This window comes from Anabrus simplex, chromosome 7 (assembly GCF_040414725.1).
Source record: "Anabrus simplex isolate iqAnaSimp1 chromosome 7, ASM4041472v1, whole genome shotgun sequence".
Classification (NCBI taxonomy): Eukaryota; Metazoa; Arthropoda; class Insecta; order Orthoptera; family Tettigoniidae; genus Anabrus; species Anabrus simplex.
Genome location: NC_090271.1, coordinates 54,287,568 through 54,307,064, shown reverse-complemented (window position 1 = coordinate 54,307,064; position 19,497 = coordinate 54,287,568). Strand labels below are relative to the sequence as shown.

Here is a 19,497-nt window from a genome sequence, read left to right as displayed (position 1 = left end):
ACCACCGCGAGCGGCGATGCACGCAGAAACACGTCGAGGTACAGAGTCAATAAGAGTGCGGATGGTGTCCTGAGGGATGGTTCTCCATTCTCTGTCAACCATTTGCCACAGTTGGTCGTCCGTACGAGGCTGGGGCAGAGTTTGCAAACGGCGTCCAATGAGATCCCACACGTGTTCGATTGGTGAGAGATCCGGAGAGTACGCTGGCCACGGAAGCATCTGTACACCTCGTAGAGCCTGTTGGGAGATGCGAGCAGTGTGTGGGCGGGCATTATCCTGCTGAAACAGAGCATTGGGCAGCCCCTGAAGGTACGGGAGTGCCACCGGCCGCAGCACATGCTGCACGTAGCGGTGGGCATTTAACGTGCCTTGAATACGCACTAGAGGTGACGTGGAATCATACGCAATAGCGCCCCAAACAATGATGCCGCGTTGTCTAGCGGTAGGGCGCTCCACAGTTACTGCCGGATTTGACCTTTCTCCACGCCGACGCCACACTCGTCTGCGGTGACTATCACTGAGAGAACAGAAGCGTGACTCGTCGGAGAACACGACGTTCCGCCATTCCCTCATCCAAGTCGCTCTAGCCCGGCACCATGCCAGGCGTGCACGTCTATGCTGTGGAGTCAATGGTAGTCTTCTGAGCGGACGCCGGGACTGCAGCCCTTCTTCAATCAATCGACGGGAAATTGTTCTGGTCGATATTGGAACAGCCAGGGTGTCTTGCACATGCTGAAGAATGGCGGTTGACGTGGCGTGCGGGGCTGCCACCGCTTGGCGGCGGATGCGCCGATCCTCGCGTGCTGACGTCACTCGGGCTGCGCCTGGACCCCTCGCACGTGCCACATGTCCCTGCGCCAACCATCTTCGCCACAGGCGCTGCACCGTGGACACATCCCTATGGGTATCGGCTGCGATTTGACGAAGCGACCAACCTGCCCTTCTCAGCCCGATCACCATACCCCTCGTAAAGTCGTCTGTCTGCTTGAAATGCCTCCGTTGACGGCGGCCTGGCATTCTTAGCTATACACGTGTCCTGTGGCACACGACAACACGTTCTACAATGACTGTCGGCTGAGAAATCACGGTACGAAGTGGGCCATTCGCCAACGCCGTGTCCCATTTATCGTTCGCTACGTGCGCAGCACAGCGGCGCATTTCACATCATGAGCATACCTCAGTGACGTCAGTCTACCCTGCAATTGGCATAAAGTTCTGACCACTCCTTCTTGGTGTTGCATTTGCTCTGTCAGTCAGTGTATGTACTATCACAACGTGCCTTATAATTCTGTTTCTTCTTCTGTTCAAATCTCACCAAGTCGTTCTCCCTTCACCTATTCGATTCAGTATTTGTTTATTCGTGATTCGATCTACACATCTCATCTTCAGCGTTCTTCTGTAACACCACATTACAAAAGCTTCTATTCCCTTTCTTCCTGAGCAAGATATTGGCATTTTTCACTTCAAAGTCGGAAGTGAGCAAATTTCCTTTCTTAAGAAAGGCCTTCCTCACTGGTCTACAATTTAAGTGTAGAAAAAGATTTTTATTTCTTCTGCGCTCCCCTTGTAAATCTTGTCCTTCTACACTCTGTATCTTCATCCATTCGATTATTTTGAGGGAAGTGTAGGTGATAAGAACGGTAGGGGTATACTAATGGGTACAAAAGAAACAGATGGAATACTGGAAAAATACTCCAGGATGCAGCCTTGCAAAGGAACTGGTAAAAGGACCAAACAAGAAGCATACTAAAGAACTGTTGAAACTCAGCAGAGAAAATATAAGATGGGTAGTAGGACTGTTGACAGGACACTGCCATCTGAAAGAACACCTACATAGAATTGGAGTATTGAGAGACAACATATGTAGGAAATGCAATGAAGCAGAGCAATCAGCTGAACACATACTTTTCGAATGTGAGGCGCTGAGTAGAAACAGACTCTCCACTCTAGGACTACCAGGTGAAAAGAGAGAAAAAATCAAAGAAGATCCAATAAGAACAACCTGCAGCTTTGTGAAGGGAGCAGGTATATCTAGGTGGGAATGAAGGAAAAACATGGTGCAAAAGATCTTAGAAGTCGATGCTAATTAGGAACTAATATTTAGAGGCCCCATTAAGAAAATAATAAGAACAAGACGGGGTATACTAGGACATGCATATGGCGAACATATTAGGATAGATGTAGGATGTGGTAGTTTGATGAAAATGAAGAGGTCAACACAGGATAGAGGTTGTAGTAACGATGTAAAGGAGTGGGATCGCAGTTAGAGTATGGCTCCACTGTATGGGACCCTCACCAGGACTACTGTCCGGCTCCATGACTAAATGGTTAGCTTGCTGGCCTTTGGTCGTAGGGGTTCCGGATTCGATTCCCGGCAGGGTCGGAAATTTTAACCATAATTGGTTAATTACGCTGGCATGGGGGCTGGATGTATGCGTCGTCTTCAACATCATTTCATCCTCATCACGACGAGCAGTTCGCCTACGGGTGTCAATTCAAAAGACCTGCACTTGGCGAGCCGAACATATCCACTGACACTCCTGGCACTAAAAGCCATACGCCATTTCATTTCTTCACCAGGACTACTTGATAGGAGAAATGGGGCACGATTTGCTCTGGGTGATTTCCGACAAAGGAGTAGTGTCAATAAAATGTTGCAGGAAGACTGAGAAAACTTCGGAGTAAGGAGACGAGATGCTCGACTATGTGGTATGTTCCGATCTGTCATTTGCGAGTTGGCGTAGAATGACATAAGTACAAGGATAAGCTTCAGTGGAGCTTTTAAAAGTAGGAAAGATGATAATGTGAAGATAATTTGAAATTCAAGAGACTGGGGCAAATATTCTTTTATGTGACAAGGAATAAAGGATAGGAATACTTTATGAAAGGCAATATTCGATAAATTCCCAAGTTCGTTGAAAATATTTAAGAAAAATCTCGGTAAACAATTTTAAATACTGTGGATATCTCGAATCACCTAGGGAACTAAAGTTTATTTCGAGTTATCGAAATTTTGAAATATAGAGAATTCTGTTTTGAGCATATATATAGCACATAATTGAATTATATATATTGAACCCTTTGGGCCACTATGAAGGATACCTACCTTCCTTCCATATCAGCAATTTTCATGAGATCTGTCTCTTGGGTCGTTACGGGTTCTTTGTCAATTGCTGAGGTAAAAGGTAGGGTTCAGTAATCCTAATCTATCTACTCAAATGAAAGGTCAATTCAAAAATATTTGTATTTATTTATGAAATCGTGAAAGAAATATTTAAAATCAATATAATTTGGACTCAATCTTTTCCACCTGACACCACAATAATTTAACACAGGGGAGTAGAATACTTGTTTGAGCCTTTGACTTAATTGCCTGATGGGCGTCCTTACTAGAAACCATTGCCACATATTATGAATGAAGAAAAGAAAGTCTGGAAATCCTTAAATTCAGCTTCCATGTGAGACTGCATGTACCATCATAATGATTGTTGATGGTCCAGCCCTCGTAACACGAACTCTGGGTTCGGGATTTAATTAAGTCAGTCCAATCGGTGTGTGCTACACAGTAGTTGTACGGCATAGGCCCTTAATTGAATCGATGTGACCTGCGACTATGTCATGGACCGACCTCTAAACTTCTAAGTTACTTTAAAGTCATTGTGGATGATGACCGCAAGGAAAATGATGCTACAGTGGCCTTAATCTAAGTCACTGAGCTCGATGACCTCATGACCATCCAAATTTCTAAGCTGAAGGCTAAACACAATTAAGTTACATCGGTTGATGACCAAAGTTTCCACTTTACTTATCCCAGCACATTTAATGCTCAAACAATCAAAGTCAAATAATACAACAAAAACAACGCTCACCATACTTTGTGGCAGTAAAATCCATTACCTTCGGATATGTCCTCTTAAGCGTTATGTTAATATTTGAACTCTCCCAGAAAAATAAACTAAGATTTCCAGAATTCATCTTCAAGTTATTCACTTGGTTTAAAGTTATTTCACAAATACGGTTTCCACTTAATTTAATAATTTAATAAATTAAAATGATTTAATGAATCTTAATGAACAACAAATTCTATCTCCTCGGACGAATGGTTTCTTTAACAAGTCCCTACGCAAATTCGGACTTAGTTATATTTTATAATTGTGGCAATATTATCGTCGTTAGAATAGTGAAGCTGGAAGAAAATTTACATAATGTATTTCCAGTATTATATCTCGTTTCATGTCATCACACTTTAAGTTTAATCTAATACTAACAATTATTAATACTTGGATAACCCTAATAATTAAGTATACAACAAAAGTCTGCATAAGTAATTCGCCGTACAATGTAAGCCAATTACGATGGCATATCTCATCATGACATTGCCATGAAGTTTTGTACACCCCTAAAAATAAATAAGTCATCACTACTATCACTCTATATTTTGGACAACCCTGAAATTGGCTAACCTCGCTCATTATACTCTAAATTTGTGGTTTCAAATATACATTACGATCTCAATTAAATAAAATAATAGTACCTAATAACCTACACGTTATTCCTGGATGAAAATTCAACAAGTTCACGCACATTAATAATCACCGTTCTAAAAAATGCAAATCTCACTTTCAACACGTAACACGCAGCACAACTCGCGTTATCTTCGAACTGCCCCCTCTCGATCAGCTGGCGGCATTGGAAACAACGACCCTCCTTGCTGTCAGCTTTGATATAAAACATCTGCTCTATGTCATGCGTAACTGATCTGCAAGAATGAAATCTTCGACGATATTCCTGATATTCCTGACCAAACATATATGCTCATAGGTTTACTTTAAAAAAATGTCATTCAATAATTGTATACGTCGCAAATTAACACTTACGTGGATTCTCTCAAACTTTCCCATCCCAAACATTATACAAATATCTTCCCCCGGCTCACATAAAACCCCGGCATCATTACAGGCTTCCAATCATCTGATTCGCAAATCCTATCTCAACTCATACGTCAAATCTAACCTCTTGCCTTCAACTCGACGACTCTCACTGATAAAAGAAATGGGATAATAATACTAAAAATCCACGACGCATAAATTACGCACTATACTTTAATAATGAACAACTTCGCATAACATGATATCGTATTTTTAAAAATTGGATTTCACAAAATTGACTGACAAACTTGGCTGTTATTTATTGTCAATCAGACACAGTTTAAACGAACATAGAATAACATTACTCTTCGTGACAGATATTCACCGATCTGTATTACTCAACACGACAGCGTGCTTACACCCGATTGAAAATGGGTAACCACGGATATCTTGCACTAATTCCATCAAAATTCAAACAGAAAATTTTAAGTCAAATAAAAAATCTTGACATCACAAAAATATAGGCAGTGAATTCACGGAAATGACGATGTACTTTGGACGTGATATCACTTCGTAATCCTCACTAATAACTTTTTACAACATGTTACACAGCGCTCATAATACTTTTAAATTTTATCCAAGTATAAAATAAAACAAATGACCTTTGGTCATATTTCTGACATTCACGAAAACATAGGAGTGACCAACTGCGTCGTAAATCCCCATTACAAATACATATAAGTTTGACATCATGAAACAAGATATAAGAGGCGGTAAGATGGCATTCTCCTACCTTAAATGCACGTCAGCTTCCATTTTAGGCACACGAATGACCCTCTGTCATTTTATTTAGCCATTTTTATATTTCTGGCTTCACATTGGTTTTTATTCATATTTCTTTCCTGAAAGACAAAGCGTAAAAAAAATGCCCGTCACTCGGTGTCTTCGCTGATCGCACTCGACTGATTGTATTTGTTGCCCGCACACGAATTACTTTCTTTACAACACAATTATTATTTACAACTTCCAAAATACTACTTCGGTATCTTGACCGTCTTTTTATCAGATTACTTCTGCCATGAACTACTATCTCCATTTGCAGTCAAGACCCCGGCCAAAAATCTGTAAGTTGGACTTAGTCTACTTCTTGACGATCGATTTACTGAACAGTTCTACCCTCTCTCTCAAGCCTCAATGAAACAAATGCAGGGGGTTTCAATATGGCGTCCCTTCTTATTTTATAGACGCTATCCCCTCTCTCCATGCATTTTTCCTTTGCCGCCAAGAAAATTTGCGTAATTGTTCCGACTTATTGGAACTGTATTAAAAAGAGTTTATGCTGTAACCGCGTACTTGCTAAATTGCTAGCGGCAGTGTTCACGAACATTTAAAATTTATTCTTACCAAATTAACTGGTTAAATGTCCGACTCGTTGGCTGAAAGGTCAGCGTACTGGCCTTCGGTTCAGAGGGTCCCGCGTTCGATTCCCGGCTGGGTCGGGGATTTTAACCTTAATTGGTTAATTCCAATGGCACGGGGCTGGGTGTATGTGTTGTCTTCATCATCATTTCATCCTCATCCCGACGCGCAGGTCGCCTACGAGCATCAAATAGAAAGACTGCACCTGGCGAGCCGAACCCGTCCTGGGATATTCCGGCACTAAAAGCCATACGACATTTCAACTGGTTAAATGACCTCATTTGATAGGCACTATTTTCTGACAACTTGGTGTGGGTAAAAGAAACGCGCGTCTCTCATTGATAAATCGACAGAAATGGCTTAGCAGTCTGAAATCTGTCTTACTAAATATATATTGTCTTATAGATAAATATGGGACCCTCATTATACTGCGTTCACTACTAACTCTTTTATTTAAGTATACTTATTCAACTTAAACTTTCTTCTCTATCCATCCACCTTTTACACGTGCGGTTGACGTCACATCTCATAGCGTGGAAAAGAAAACAGTCAATTTCTTGCCTCGTGTCCCCTCTGAGATATAAATATATATTCGAGCTCCCCATTGCGATTGACATGGGGCCTCATGTGGTAACTTTAAGATTTAAAATCCTTAGGGCACAATGGTCATGGGTTCAGTATCTTCGGGCGTCTACTGATTACATTATTTTTAACAGTATTTAAAAATATACAAAGAACTTTGCGGCTTAAACCTTTATGAAGTAACATTTTAGACGACAGGATGCAGTACATAAAGTCGTAAAACAAGAAACAAGAAACAAACAATCCGTTAGTCTCTTCTGCTATTGACTGTTAACCGTACCTCCCTTCACGTTGAAACTTCTCATCAACACCACGCAGCCGAGATTCGTAAATAGAGCTGGTATTCCGCGACTTTGGCGGTTACTTTCGCACGTGACCGGTAATTAATTCACACACGGGAAACAGCGCGGGTTCACCGAATTCCCGATCATTACAAGTTTTAGTTTTTCTGTTTCCGTCATATTAGTTCCCAGCATCACTGTAACCCTTTCTTTACTTCTTAACTGTTCCTAACAAACCACAAATATCGTATTGCACAGTTAATGTTGCACAAAATTCGAGTTAAAGTATATTTTTTGATTCAATGGAGGACATAACTGCTTCAAGAAATGGAGAAATTCGTGAAACCGAATTTTGAGTAATAGAGAAATAAATACAAGTGAAGTTAGGAAAACGGGTGGAAAATTTAAGTTACTTCGAGATACTGAAAATTCGAGTAATGGAGGTTCGAGATATCAAGGTTCGACTATATTTATTTATTTATTTATTTATTTATTTATTTATTTATTTATTTATTTATTTATTTATTTATTTATTTATTTATTTATTTATTTATTTATTTATTTATTTATTTATTTATTTATTTATTTATTTATTTATTTATTTATTTATTGCACACTACAGGACTTAGTGTCCCAATTACAGTGGCAACTACGACAGATAAGCTACAATTAACATGGTGAAACTTATATCTAAACTATATTCTACAATTTTATCTAATCTCCTATAATATTGATATAAAATATGAAAGTATTTTTCTAAAGACTAACGAATCTTATGTTAATGCGGTGGAACAACACGCGATAAAGTAAAATGATAAAATAAATGAAGCAATACATTATATTGCATAATGTTATAAAACTTCACCTTACAATTTCACCTATTTTTAGGACTTCATACAATTGCGCGGTGAAGTTCAGTTACAAACTCACACAATGGCAAACTGAAGTCAAGCCCATTATTTTTCGAATGGCACTGTTGAAGATACTGCTGAGTCTGTTTACCGGAGAGTTCTCATGGGCACACGTGCTGGGTTTTTTTTTTTCATTTAAAAACGTTATGTTATTTCTGGAATTGAAGCGAGGTACATGGAAATTTAGGAGAGAAAGTAATTCAGGATTATCAATAGCATAGTTTACAACTTTAAAAAGAAATTTTACTGCATCCTTCCGTTTGCGAATTTCTAAACTCTGCACTACGAAATTTAAAAGGATATCACTATAGGGTACCATACGGAGATAGTAGCCAGTTTTCTATATTGTAGGTATTTTAAAAATCTTTTTTGTAATTCTTCAATCTGATAAACATATGTTTGACACCTAGGGCTCCAAACGATGCTGGCATATTCTACTTTTCGTCTTACTATGGTATTGAATAGATGAATGCAAGTTTGTGTGTTTTTGAAGGATTTTATATTCCTGACAATGAATCCTAGGATCTTGTACGACTCAGCTACCATTTTCAATATAAGCGAATTGAATGTAAGCTCGTGGTCGAATAAAACCCCGAGTTCTTTCATCTCGCAAACCGATCGTAAATCACTGTCACCTAGCTTGTAAGTGTAGTGGACGGGAGTTTTCCTTCTGGTGAACGACATCAATACACATTTTTTTACATTTAAGTACAGTGTATTTTCAGTCGCCCACTCCAGTACACTTTTCAAGTATAGCTGAAGCTGTTCACAGTCGTTTATGTTTTCAAGGGCTTTGAACACTTTGAAATCGTCGGCGTATAGCAGACAGCTGGAATATTTCACTTGTTCAGGCACGTCATTGATGAATGCGAGAAAAACTAAAGGGCCTAAATTTGACCCTTGAATTAATCCTGAATTTACAGGGTATTCCCGAAAATAATGTCTCTGGAAAGAAACGAACTGCTTCCTATCACCCAGATAGGAACTGAAAAAATGCAACAGTTTTTTCGAGAAACCGAACAGGTTAAACATATTTAGTAGAGCATCGTGATTAATTTTATCGAATGCTTTTGCGAAATCTGTAGATACTACGTCCATTTGTCCGCCCGCGACAAGTTCTGTGGACACTCGCTGAGTGAAGTTAACCAAGTATGTGAGTATGGAACGTCGTGAAAGGAAACCATGTTGTTTGTCTGATATAAGAGGTCTTAAATACGTTGTTAGTCGATTACATAATATAAATTTGAAAACTTTTGCTATCGCGGATAAAATAGAAATAGGCCGGTAGTTGTTTATTAGTGTGGGATCCCCTGATTTAAGTATGGGGCTCACTCATGATAACTTCCAGACGGATGGAAATATAGATCTTTTAATAATCAAATTATAAATAAATAGAAGTGGATGCTTAAGAACTTCTGAACAACCTTTTATCACATACGGTGGTACATGGTCTGGTCCTGCAGATGCTTTAGGTTTCAGCTTTTTAAGTCCTACTTCAACCTCTTCTAAAGCAAAGTTGTTAATATGCAATGTATCGTTAGTGTAAGATGGAGCGTTAGGTATGCGATATTGTGCCTTATGCGGGGAATATACTGATTGGAAGTAGTCCGCAAAACCTTCTACAATTTCATCTTTAGTATCTAGTACGTTATCTGCATATTTGTAAGTGTCGCAATCCCTACTATTCTTTCTCCTATTTTTAACGCATGCCCAGAAAGATCTAGTGTCATTGTTGATACCTTGTTCCACTGTCTCAATGTATCTTCTGTGTGCGGACTTAATTTCAGATTTAATTTGAACTCTCAAAATTTATATTGACTATCATAATGTTCCGTAATGTGCTTCCGCTTTCTGTAATATTATTTTACTTTCAATTTTCGAATTATGCTATCTTTAAACCAAATGGGGTATGTTTTGCCGTTAGCTGTTTTTTTTTTCGTGGGAACCGATTCGTTTATAGCTGAATAAAGGTTGCCGTAAAAACAATCTACTGCAGCATCAACTTCAGTGCATTCATAGGGAGAGTTACAATTCGTGTCTTCTAAGCCTCATGAACAGTCGTTCGTAGTTCGCTTTTTTTTAAATTATATGAAGTCTGGGGGGTAGTGTTAGGTTTAGTCCGATGCAAATGTAAATATGAGGTAAACAGTTGAGACAGAATCTCCAACCTGGGCGGTGGTGGTGGTGATTATTGTTTTAAGAGGAAGTACAACTAGGCAAACATCCTCTATATAACACTAATCAGAGAGAAAAATGGAAGGGGCCCGACACTTCGAAAAATTAAGGTATCGGCCAAAGGAAGACAAGGGCTGTGAAGGGCATAAAAATGAATGACTCCCTAGGCCTCTCAAACCTACTACCGTCGGGGTCGGAAAGGAACAAGAGTTGACCAAGGGAGGTCGAATCGCATAGATGAAAGTGAGGAGCCTGGCACAAGTAAGTGGAAGCAATTCCAGGACTCAACTAAGGGCTCTGTGGTCGCAATCCCACGATCCAAAGTTCAGAGAACCTGGGGACCCTTTTAGTCGCCTCTTACGACAGGCAGGGGATACCGTTGGTGTTATTCTACCGCCCCCACCCACAGGGGGAAATGCAACCTGGGGATCGCCCTAAATGCGATTGATTGATTGATTGATTGATTGATTGATTGATTGATTGATTGATTGATTGATTGATTGATTGATTGATTGATTGATTGATTGATTGATTGATTGATTGATTGATTGATTGATTGATTGATTGATTGATTGATTGATTGATTGATTGATTGATTGATTGATTGATTGATTGATTGATTGATTGATTGATTGATTGATTGATTGATTGATTGATTGATTGATTGATTGATTGATTGATTGATTGATTGATTGATTGATTGATTGATTGATTGATTGATTGATTGATTGATTGATTGATTGATTGATTGATTGATTGATTGATTGAGAGGGCATGAAGTATTGCATCAAACTAATGTATGATCTGTTGGCCCGAACAAAAATCTGAATCACTCATTTCTGACGTACATGTGATGTAATCTACACCCATGTGTCCTAGCGCAATGGCTCCGTACTACAGTAGGTGTGATATTTACATCATGCATCACCAGGCAGGTGCTCCTGACACGATTATATTGTCGTACACAAGTACACGTGGCGAGGTTTCGTAACCTGATCTTGGCGAGACTTGTCTTGCGACGGATGTGAGAACTCTCTTGTGGAAGAAGGCTGATTAATTAATGTTGAATCCAATTTCACTAGACATTTCACCCCCAGGGAATAGACTGTAATTAGCGAGGTCTGCAAGTAAACAAGAGGACCAGTAATGGTAAACAACTCCACATTGTCCCGGCCACACCCAGTTCTACTCCCTGACACTTTCACGCCCCAAGTGCAAGAAATATCCATCAATTTACAACTCGCTTTATACCACACAATCGCACACACACACACACACACACACACACACACACACACACACACACCATTCATTTTATGAATGCCAAAGTGTGACACATTCCTATCAGGAAAACTATTACTTCTTTCTTTCTTTCTTTTTCTTTCTTTCTTTCTTTCTTTATCCGTTTACCGTTCATGGATGGTTCTTCCCTCAATCTCAGCGAGGGATCCCACCTCTACCGCCTCGAGGGCAGTGTCCTGGAGCGTGAGACATTCGGTTGGGGATACATCTTGGAAGGAGGACCAGTAGCCCTACTTCACCTAGGCGGTCTCACCTGCTGTGCTGAGCAGCAGCCTTGTTGGGGAATGGAAAGATTGGGTGGGATAGGAAAGGAAACGGTTGTGACCTTAGTAGGTACCAAGCCGGCATTTGGCTTGAGAAGAAGTGGGAAACCATGGAAAAACACTTCGAGGATTGCTTAGGTGGGAATCGACCCCAAGGTTGAGTGAAGCCAGTTACGGTTCCCGTAAGACTTTTCAAATTTCGTGGCAAAGCCAGGAATCGAACCCGAGCCTCCGAGGGTGGCAGCTAATCACACCATCCACAACTCCAAGGAGGCGGATAAAACTTTTATTCACCCATGGGAAAGATAAGCTGTTGTACGGGGTAGTTTTTGTGCAAATACGAGGATCATAACTTTATAATCCCATCAGCTGAGTGGTGGTAGTGGTGGTGTTGGTGATTATTGTTTCAAGAGGAAACCGACAGTAATTAGAGGAAAACATGGAAGGGATCCGACGCTTCGGAATTTGATGGTATCGGCCAAAGAAAGACAAGGGCTACGAAGGGCGGGAAAATGAAAGAATTCGCAGGCCTCGAAAGGTTAAAACCATCGCGGTCGATAAAGAAGAAGAACTGAACAAGGTAAGTCAGATATGATAGATAAAAGTGAGGAGCCTGGCACCAGTAAGAGAAAGAAATGGCAGGACTCAGCTAAGGACCACGCTCCGAAGTTGAGCCCATATGCCCCTTTTCATCACCTCTTACGATAGGGAGGGGTTACTGTAAGTGTTATTCTACCGCCCCCACTCGCAGGGGAACATTATCTGCGTTCTCCTCTATAAATTTAAGATAAGTCTTCACTTTTCAACAGTATACAGGCTGTTCAAAACATATGAGAGGTAATCGAGGGCGGATAGTACACCCCAAAACGAAACAGCGAGTCCCTATGAACATGTGTCTTACAGTCGATCGTTTACGAGGTAAGCCTGTTTAAATTATTTGCTGGAATGCTGGAGATAGTTCGTACTTATGATTAAGTTAAGCGTCAGACATGTTGTTAAGGACATTACACCGTGTAGAACAAGGTTTGCCTTCGATGCATCGAGTGTTCGAACATTGCGCGACAAGTAGTACTTGCACATCCCATGTCGAGTAGCGGTCACCATATTGGTGTACACGCATGCACGAAAATGGTGCCCCGTGTTTCCCCGTGCATTCAAGCGGTTCGTGGATAATTCGAGGAATTCTTTAATTAGAATGCAGTATGTCTGCTGGTTCACGTATGCACAGAAATGGTGTCAAGACATAAACAACCAATACTGCCCCCCTCCAGTACTGAAAAATAGCGGATGGAGTGAACGGAGATTGGTGAAGGTCACTCCTATAGTAAAACGGATGGGAAGGAAGTGAGGAGGTAGTGCTGAAGGCACAGTGTGCTTATTGATATACGCCCACCATTGTGCCCATTTCAATCACAACAGTCTTGTAACGGGCTGTCTGTCTGCATCAATGCGTTAAGCGAGGAGGTGGGGGGCGCCATGCTTTGTGTATATCGGGACACCATTTCTGTGCTTGCGTGTACACCAACATGGTGACAGCTACTCGACATGGGATGTGCAAGGTAAGGATGTTAACAATACTTCCCATATAAAGTTGGAAACTGTGTATCTCGTAAACGATCGACAATAAGGCCTTTTTGTTATTTTGGGATGTTCTATCAATCCCGCGATGCTTTGCGAACAAACTGTATTTTCCTAGTATTTTAGTATTATGTAAAATTGCCTTAGTTTCGACAGACAGGAAAAGTTTAAAATTATATGCTAAGTCGGAATTGAATCCGCCTCTGTGGTGTAGTGTTCAGTGCGATTAGCTGCCAACTCCAAGCCGCGGCTCTGCCATGAAATTTGAAAATATGTACGACGACTGGAACGGGGCCCACTCAGACTCAGTAGAGGGAGTTTGAATCACGCTTTAGCAATCCTCGAAGTGCTTTTCCCCGGTCTCAAACTACTTCTCCAGGCTACAGCTGGAATCATACCCACCTTAAGGCCACTGACGCTTCCTTCCTACTCCTAACCATTCCCTGTCCCATCGCCGCCATAAGACCTATCTGTGTCGGTGCGACGTAGAACAACTTGTAAAAAAAAACTGGAAAGAAAATATCTTCCACTTTTAAAAAATTTCACAATAACATCAATTTAGTAATAGGTTCTATATTGTTCACGCATTAACTATGAGCAATGGGCATGCTTAGACAAACACTCAAGTGACGTTTGAGGGACAAAATATAACGGATTAACCCTCATTAGACTTACTAATTTCACTCTTTATAAACAACAATTACAACAAACAATCCACCTCATTTACCACGCCGGGCAGAGTGGCTCGGAGGCTAAACAGCCTGCCTTCTCAGCCCAACTTGGCAGGGTCGATTCTGGCTTAGTCCGATAGCATTTGAAGGCGCTGAATACGTCCGCCTCGTGTCGGTAGATTTACTGGCACGTAAAAGAAATTCTGTGGGACAAAATTCCGGCACCTTGGTATCACCGAAAACAGTCAAGATAGTTAGTGGCACGTAAGTTACTATATCACTTGCCTAGGAAGTATTGTTACCGCACAGTGTACGGGTCCCCACAGTACGAAAAATATAAAATTAAGCAAGATTTCAAATTGTGAGTCCTAGATAGCTCCATCGAACTAAAATAAAACAAATTTCGAATATTACTTTCGGTCTAAATGCAGTTCCGAAAAATCAGCTTAAATCACTTGTTTCTTTATCCGTTTTTAATTCAAATCCTAGCCAGATTAACTTATTTACATAATTATTTCTGTAATGTGTTCCTCGCTGAATGCAGGTTTATGTGCTAAAGTGAAACAATGCATTTACTCACATTAGCGCTCGTAGTGATAGGAACAGGCAAAATGCTAATCTAATCGACCGGATAACGATGCTTCGGAATGGGGTTGTAATTTTGAGGAATAAATAAATAATCTCGTGCATATTGTTCATGGTGTGGGTTACTGTAGTCACGTCCTAGTTCGTGAACCATGGGCAACGGCTGAGTGGCTTATACTAGACTTAACTAAAGTTGGTGTCTGACAGGTAAGGTTGGAGGGAGGAGCACTGCACGTGCCATTTCACGATGTTGCCACATTCCAGCATTTCTTTCTACATGCTCTTACCCCTCGCTTTCGGCTCACTTGTTCCCGCCTTCATTCTGACCGCTGTGATCTGTTGTAGACTACCTGGCCAGGCGGTGTCGTCCCATTTGCGATCACTTTTATACAGTCAGGTTCTTATCAGTGACAGTGACAGGTTTGGCAACTCCCAGCAAGACGAGCTGCCCTGAAGTTTTATCTCCATGGCAGCCGCAGTCGCCCCACCCTCGTTTCCATGGCAACCACACAGCCACTCCTTTTATCCCGCCTCGGCAGGCAGTAAACGGACCTCCCTCTAAGAAATGTCAGACACCAACTCTTATTATTAGCAGTATAGTAAGTGGTCCTGAGAGTCGGGATACCAGTTGCTATGGAATGCGAGTGGGCATCTCGGACATATTCTGAGTCATGGCCATCCTTGTGCTCAGGCGGCTAGGACTATACAATCCACCGGTGGCCCATAACCCGTTAGAGGATATATCCTCACTTGGACTATGTGCAAGTAGGGTAGCATCCTGCTTCATGAATTAACCGAGCTCAGAACACTTTAAGCAAGCCTCGGACCTATGGGAATAACGGAGTCCCACTCCCATTTGACAGGCGAGGGACTCCTCGGAAACAACTTGGCGAACGAAATGGAATTCGATGGGAAGCTATCAATATTAATGGGGCTTATGGAAGAACGAAAGTAGATCTGGCTGAGTCAGCGAAGAGGGTGCATCTGGATGTGCTAGGAGTAAGTGATATTCGAGTAAGGGGAGATAACGAGGAAGAGATAAGAGATTACAAAGTGTTCTCGGCGGGTGTTAAAAGGGGAAGGGCAGAGTTTGGGGTAGAGCTTTCCATCAGGACTACTATTGCACGCAACATAGTTTCTGTTAGGTACGTAAATGAGTGAATGGCCAATCAAAGGAATTTGGCAGTTGGAAGAATTAGAACGAGAATTGTCTCGATGCATTTACCATGTGAGGATGCAGATGAGGATGAAGTTGACAAGTTGTATTAATCATTGAGTGACATCGTAGTCAGGGTCAATAAGTAAGAATAGGATAGTGCTAATGGGCGATTTCAATGCGCGAGTTGGAAACAGAACTGAAGGATACGAAAGGATGAGTTGTAAATGTAGGGAAGATATGAAAGCTAATGGGAATGGCAAGCGTTTGCTGGACTTCTGTGCTAGTATGGGTTTAGCAGTTACGAATACATTCTTCAAACATAAGGCTATTCACCGCTATACCGTACATGGGAGGTTAGGGTTACCAGGTCAATAATAGACTATATCTTAACCAACTTCGAAATCAGGAAATCTGTCAGGAATGTACGCTTTTGGGGGGGTAATATTGGATGATACAAACCACTATGTGATCTGTAGTGAACTATGCATCTCTAGGCCTAGGACAGAGAAAGTGAAATCTGTCTGCAAACGATTAAGTGTAGAAAATTTCCAGGACGAGGAAATTAGACAGAAGTACATGGACATGATTAGAGAAAAGTTTCGAACAGTGGACAGTAACCAGGTTCAGAATATAGAATGAGAATTGGTGACGTACAAGGGTGGTGTAGTAGAAACAGCAAGGGAATACCTAGGAACAACAGTGTGTGAAGATGGGAAAAAGTCAACATCGTGGTGGCATGATGAAGTGAGAGCAGCTCAAGAAACGCTTATCAGAAATGGCTCCAAACAAGGGCCGATGCAGGCAGGGAATTGTACGTAGATGAAAGATACAGCGCGAAACAATTAGTTGTTGAATTCAAAAAGAAGTCGTGGGAATATTTTTCTAATAAACTGGGAAGGCTATGTCAAGCAACAGGGAAATATTTATTGACAGTAATAAATAATATTAGGAAGAGAGGAAAAAGCGAAATGAATAGTGTTTTGGGTAATTCAGGTGAACTCATAGTAGATCCCAGAGAATCTCTGGAGAGGCGGAGGGAATATTTTGAAAATCTTCTCAACGTAAAAGGAAATATTCCTGGTGGTGTTGCGAACAACGGAGCTCATCGGGATGAGGAAAATGATGTTGGTTTTTTTTTTTTTTGCTAGGGGCTTTACGTCGCACCGACACAGATAGGTCTTATGGCGACGATGGGATGGGAAAGGCCTAGGAGTTGGAAGGAAGCGGCCGTGGCCTTAATTAAGGTACAGCCCCAGCATTTGCCTGGTGTGAAAATGGGAAACCACGGAAAACCATCTTCAGGGCTGCCGATAGTGGGATTCGAACCTACTATCTCCCGGATGCAAGCTCACAGCCGCGCGCCTCTACGCGCACGGCCAACTCGCCCGGTAAATGATGTTGGTGAAATTACGCTTGAGGAAATGGAAAAGGTGATAAGCAAACTCGATTTTCATAAAGCAGCAGGAATAGATGAAATCAGAGCCGAAAAGGTGAAGTTCGGTGGGAAGGCAGGGATGAAATGACTTCGTAGACTAGTAAGATTAGCATCGAGTGTTAGTAAGGTACCTTTAGATTGGACAAAATTAGTAATTGCACCTATCTATAAGCAAGGGAAGCTGGCCCCGTGGTGAAGGGGTAGCGTACTTGCCTCTTACCCGGAGGGTCCGGGTTCAATTTCCGACCAGGTGAGGGTTTTTTACCTGGACCTGAGGGCTGGTACGACGTCCACTCAGCCTACGAGGTTATAATTGAGGAGGTATCTGACGGTGAGATAGCGGCCCCGGTCTAAAAAGCCAAGAATAACAGCCGAGAGGATTCGTCGTGCTGACCACACGACACCTCGTAATCTGCAGGCCTTCGGGCTGAGCAGCGGTCGCTTGGTAGGCTAAGACCCTTCAAGGTCTGTAGTGCCATGGGGTTTTGGGGGGTATAAGCAGGGGAACAGGAAGGATTGCAACAGCTATCGAGGTATCCCGTTGACTCGTGTAACAGGCAAAATGTTCGCTGTCATCTTGGAAAGGAATGTGCGATCAGTGGTTGAGAGGAATTTGGGTAAAACACAGTGTGGTTTCAGACCACAGACGGGCTGTCAGGGTCATATTTTCAGTATGCGCTAGGTAATTAAAAAATGCTACGAGAGGAACAGACAGTTGTGTTTATGTTTCGTAGATCTAGAGAAAGCATACCGAGGGAAAAGATGTTCGCTATACTGGGGGACTATGAGATTAAGTGTAGATTATTAAAATCAACCAACGGCGTTCATGTTGCCAATTGGGCTGCAGTCAGAATTGATGGTAGAAGGAGTTCTTGCTTCAGGGTACTTACCAGGAGTTAGACCAAGCTGTAATCTTTCTCCCTTGTTGGTCGTAGTTTACATGGATCATCTGCTGAAAGGTACAACGTGGCAGGGAGGAATTCAGGTATTCGGAAATGTAGTAAGCAGTCTGGCCTATGCTGACGACTTGGTCTTAATGGCAGATTGTTGTGAAAGCCTGCAGACTAATCTCGTGGAACTTGAAAATAAGTGCAATGAGTATGGTATGAAAATTCGCCTTTCGAAGACTAAATTGATGTCAGTAGGTAAGAAATCCAAGAATGTCATATTGGTGATACAAAGGTGGAACATGTTAATAATATCAAGTATTTAGGATGTATGCTCCCCCAGGATGGCAATGTAGTAAGTGAGATTGAATCAATTTTCAGTCAAGCTAATGTAATGAGCTCGCACTTGCGATCAACAGTATTCTATAAGAAGAAAGTGAGCTCTCGGACGAAACTATTTGTTTTCAGGCGAACTTTGCTTTACTGGAGAGAAAGCTGGGTGGACTCTGGATACCTTATTCATAAGTTAGAAGTAACAGACATGGTAATAGTGAGGATGATTGCTGGTGCAAACAGGTGGGACAATGACCGGAGGGTACTCGGAACGAGGAAATAAAGGCTAAGTTAGGAATGTATTCAATGGATGAAGCTGTGCGCATAAACCGGTTTCGGTGGTGGGGTCATGCGTGGCGAATTGAAAAGGATAGGTTACCTAGGACAACAATGGACTCTGTTAGGTAGGGTAAGAGAAGTAGAGGGAGGCCAAGGCGATGATGGTCAGACTCAGTTTCTAACGATTTACAGATATGATATATAGAACTAAATGAGGTCGCAGCATTAGCTGCAAATAGAGGATAGTGGCGACGTTTAATAAATTCGCAGTAGTTTGCAAACTAAACGCTGAAAGGCATAACGGTCTATAATATTGATGTATGTATATTCTCGTACTTTATTACATTCTATTTACCTAAAATTCGTAGCTCATATCCCTAGGATGTTTTCAATACTGCGTTGCTTGCCTGGAGGGCTACAACTGTGGATTATTCAGGATAATATTAAATAATTCCTACACCCAGGACTGGCTCTGATGTGCTTCAACAAAATTCATTATCCATCAGAATGCAAATAAGGTCTTCGCGCCAGACAGCTAATAAACCCTCATGAAGTTTCCATCCCTCTTTCACTAATTGGATCACTGCACACATCCATCCTCCAGCGAGTACAACTAACTTCGTAGACCGGATTGTCATGTTACAAGATTAGCTGACCACCTGCCGAGCGAAACTCCCTCCAAATATCTTCAGTACATTATCATTTTCCCTCCCATTCTTACTCACTTTCACAAACTCTATGAAAACTTCATAGTGGTTATTGTGGTGAT

At 41.5% G+C, this 19,497-nt stretch overlaps 1 protein-coding gene across 1 annotated transcript in view; it reads left to right on the top strand.

Moving 5' to 3' along the window:
• Window positions 1-19,497, top strand: part of LOC136877690 (neuropeptide F receptor) — a 573,408-nt gene that overhangs the window by 317,351 nt on the left and 236,560 nt on the right. The window lies entirely within an intron of this gene.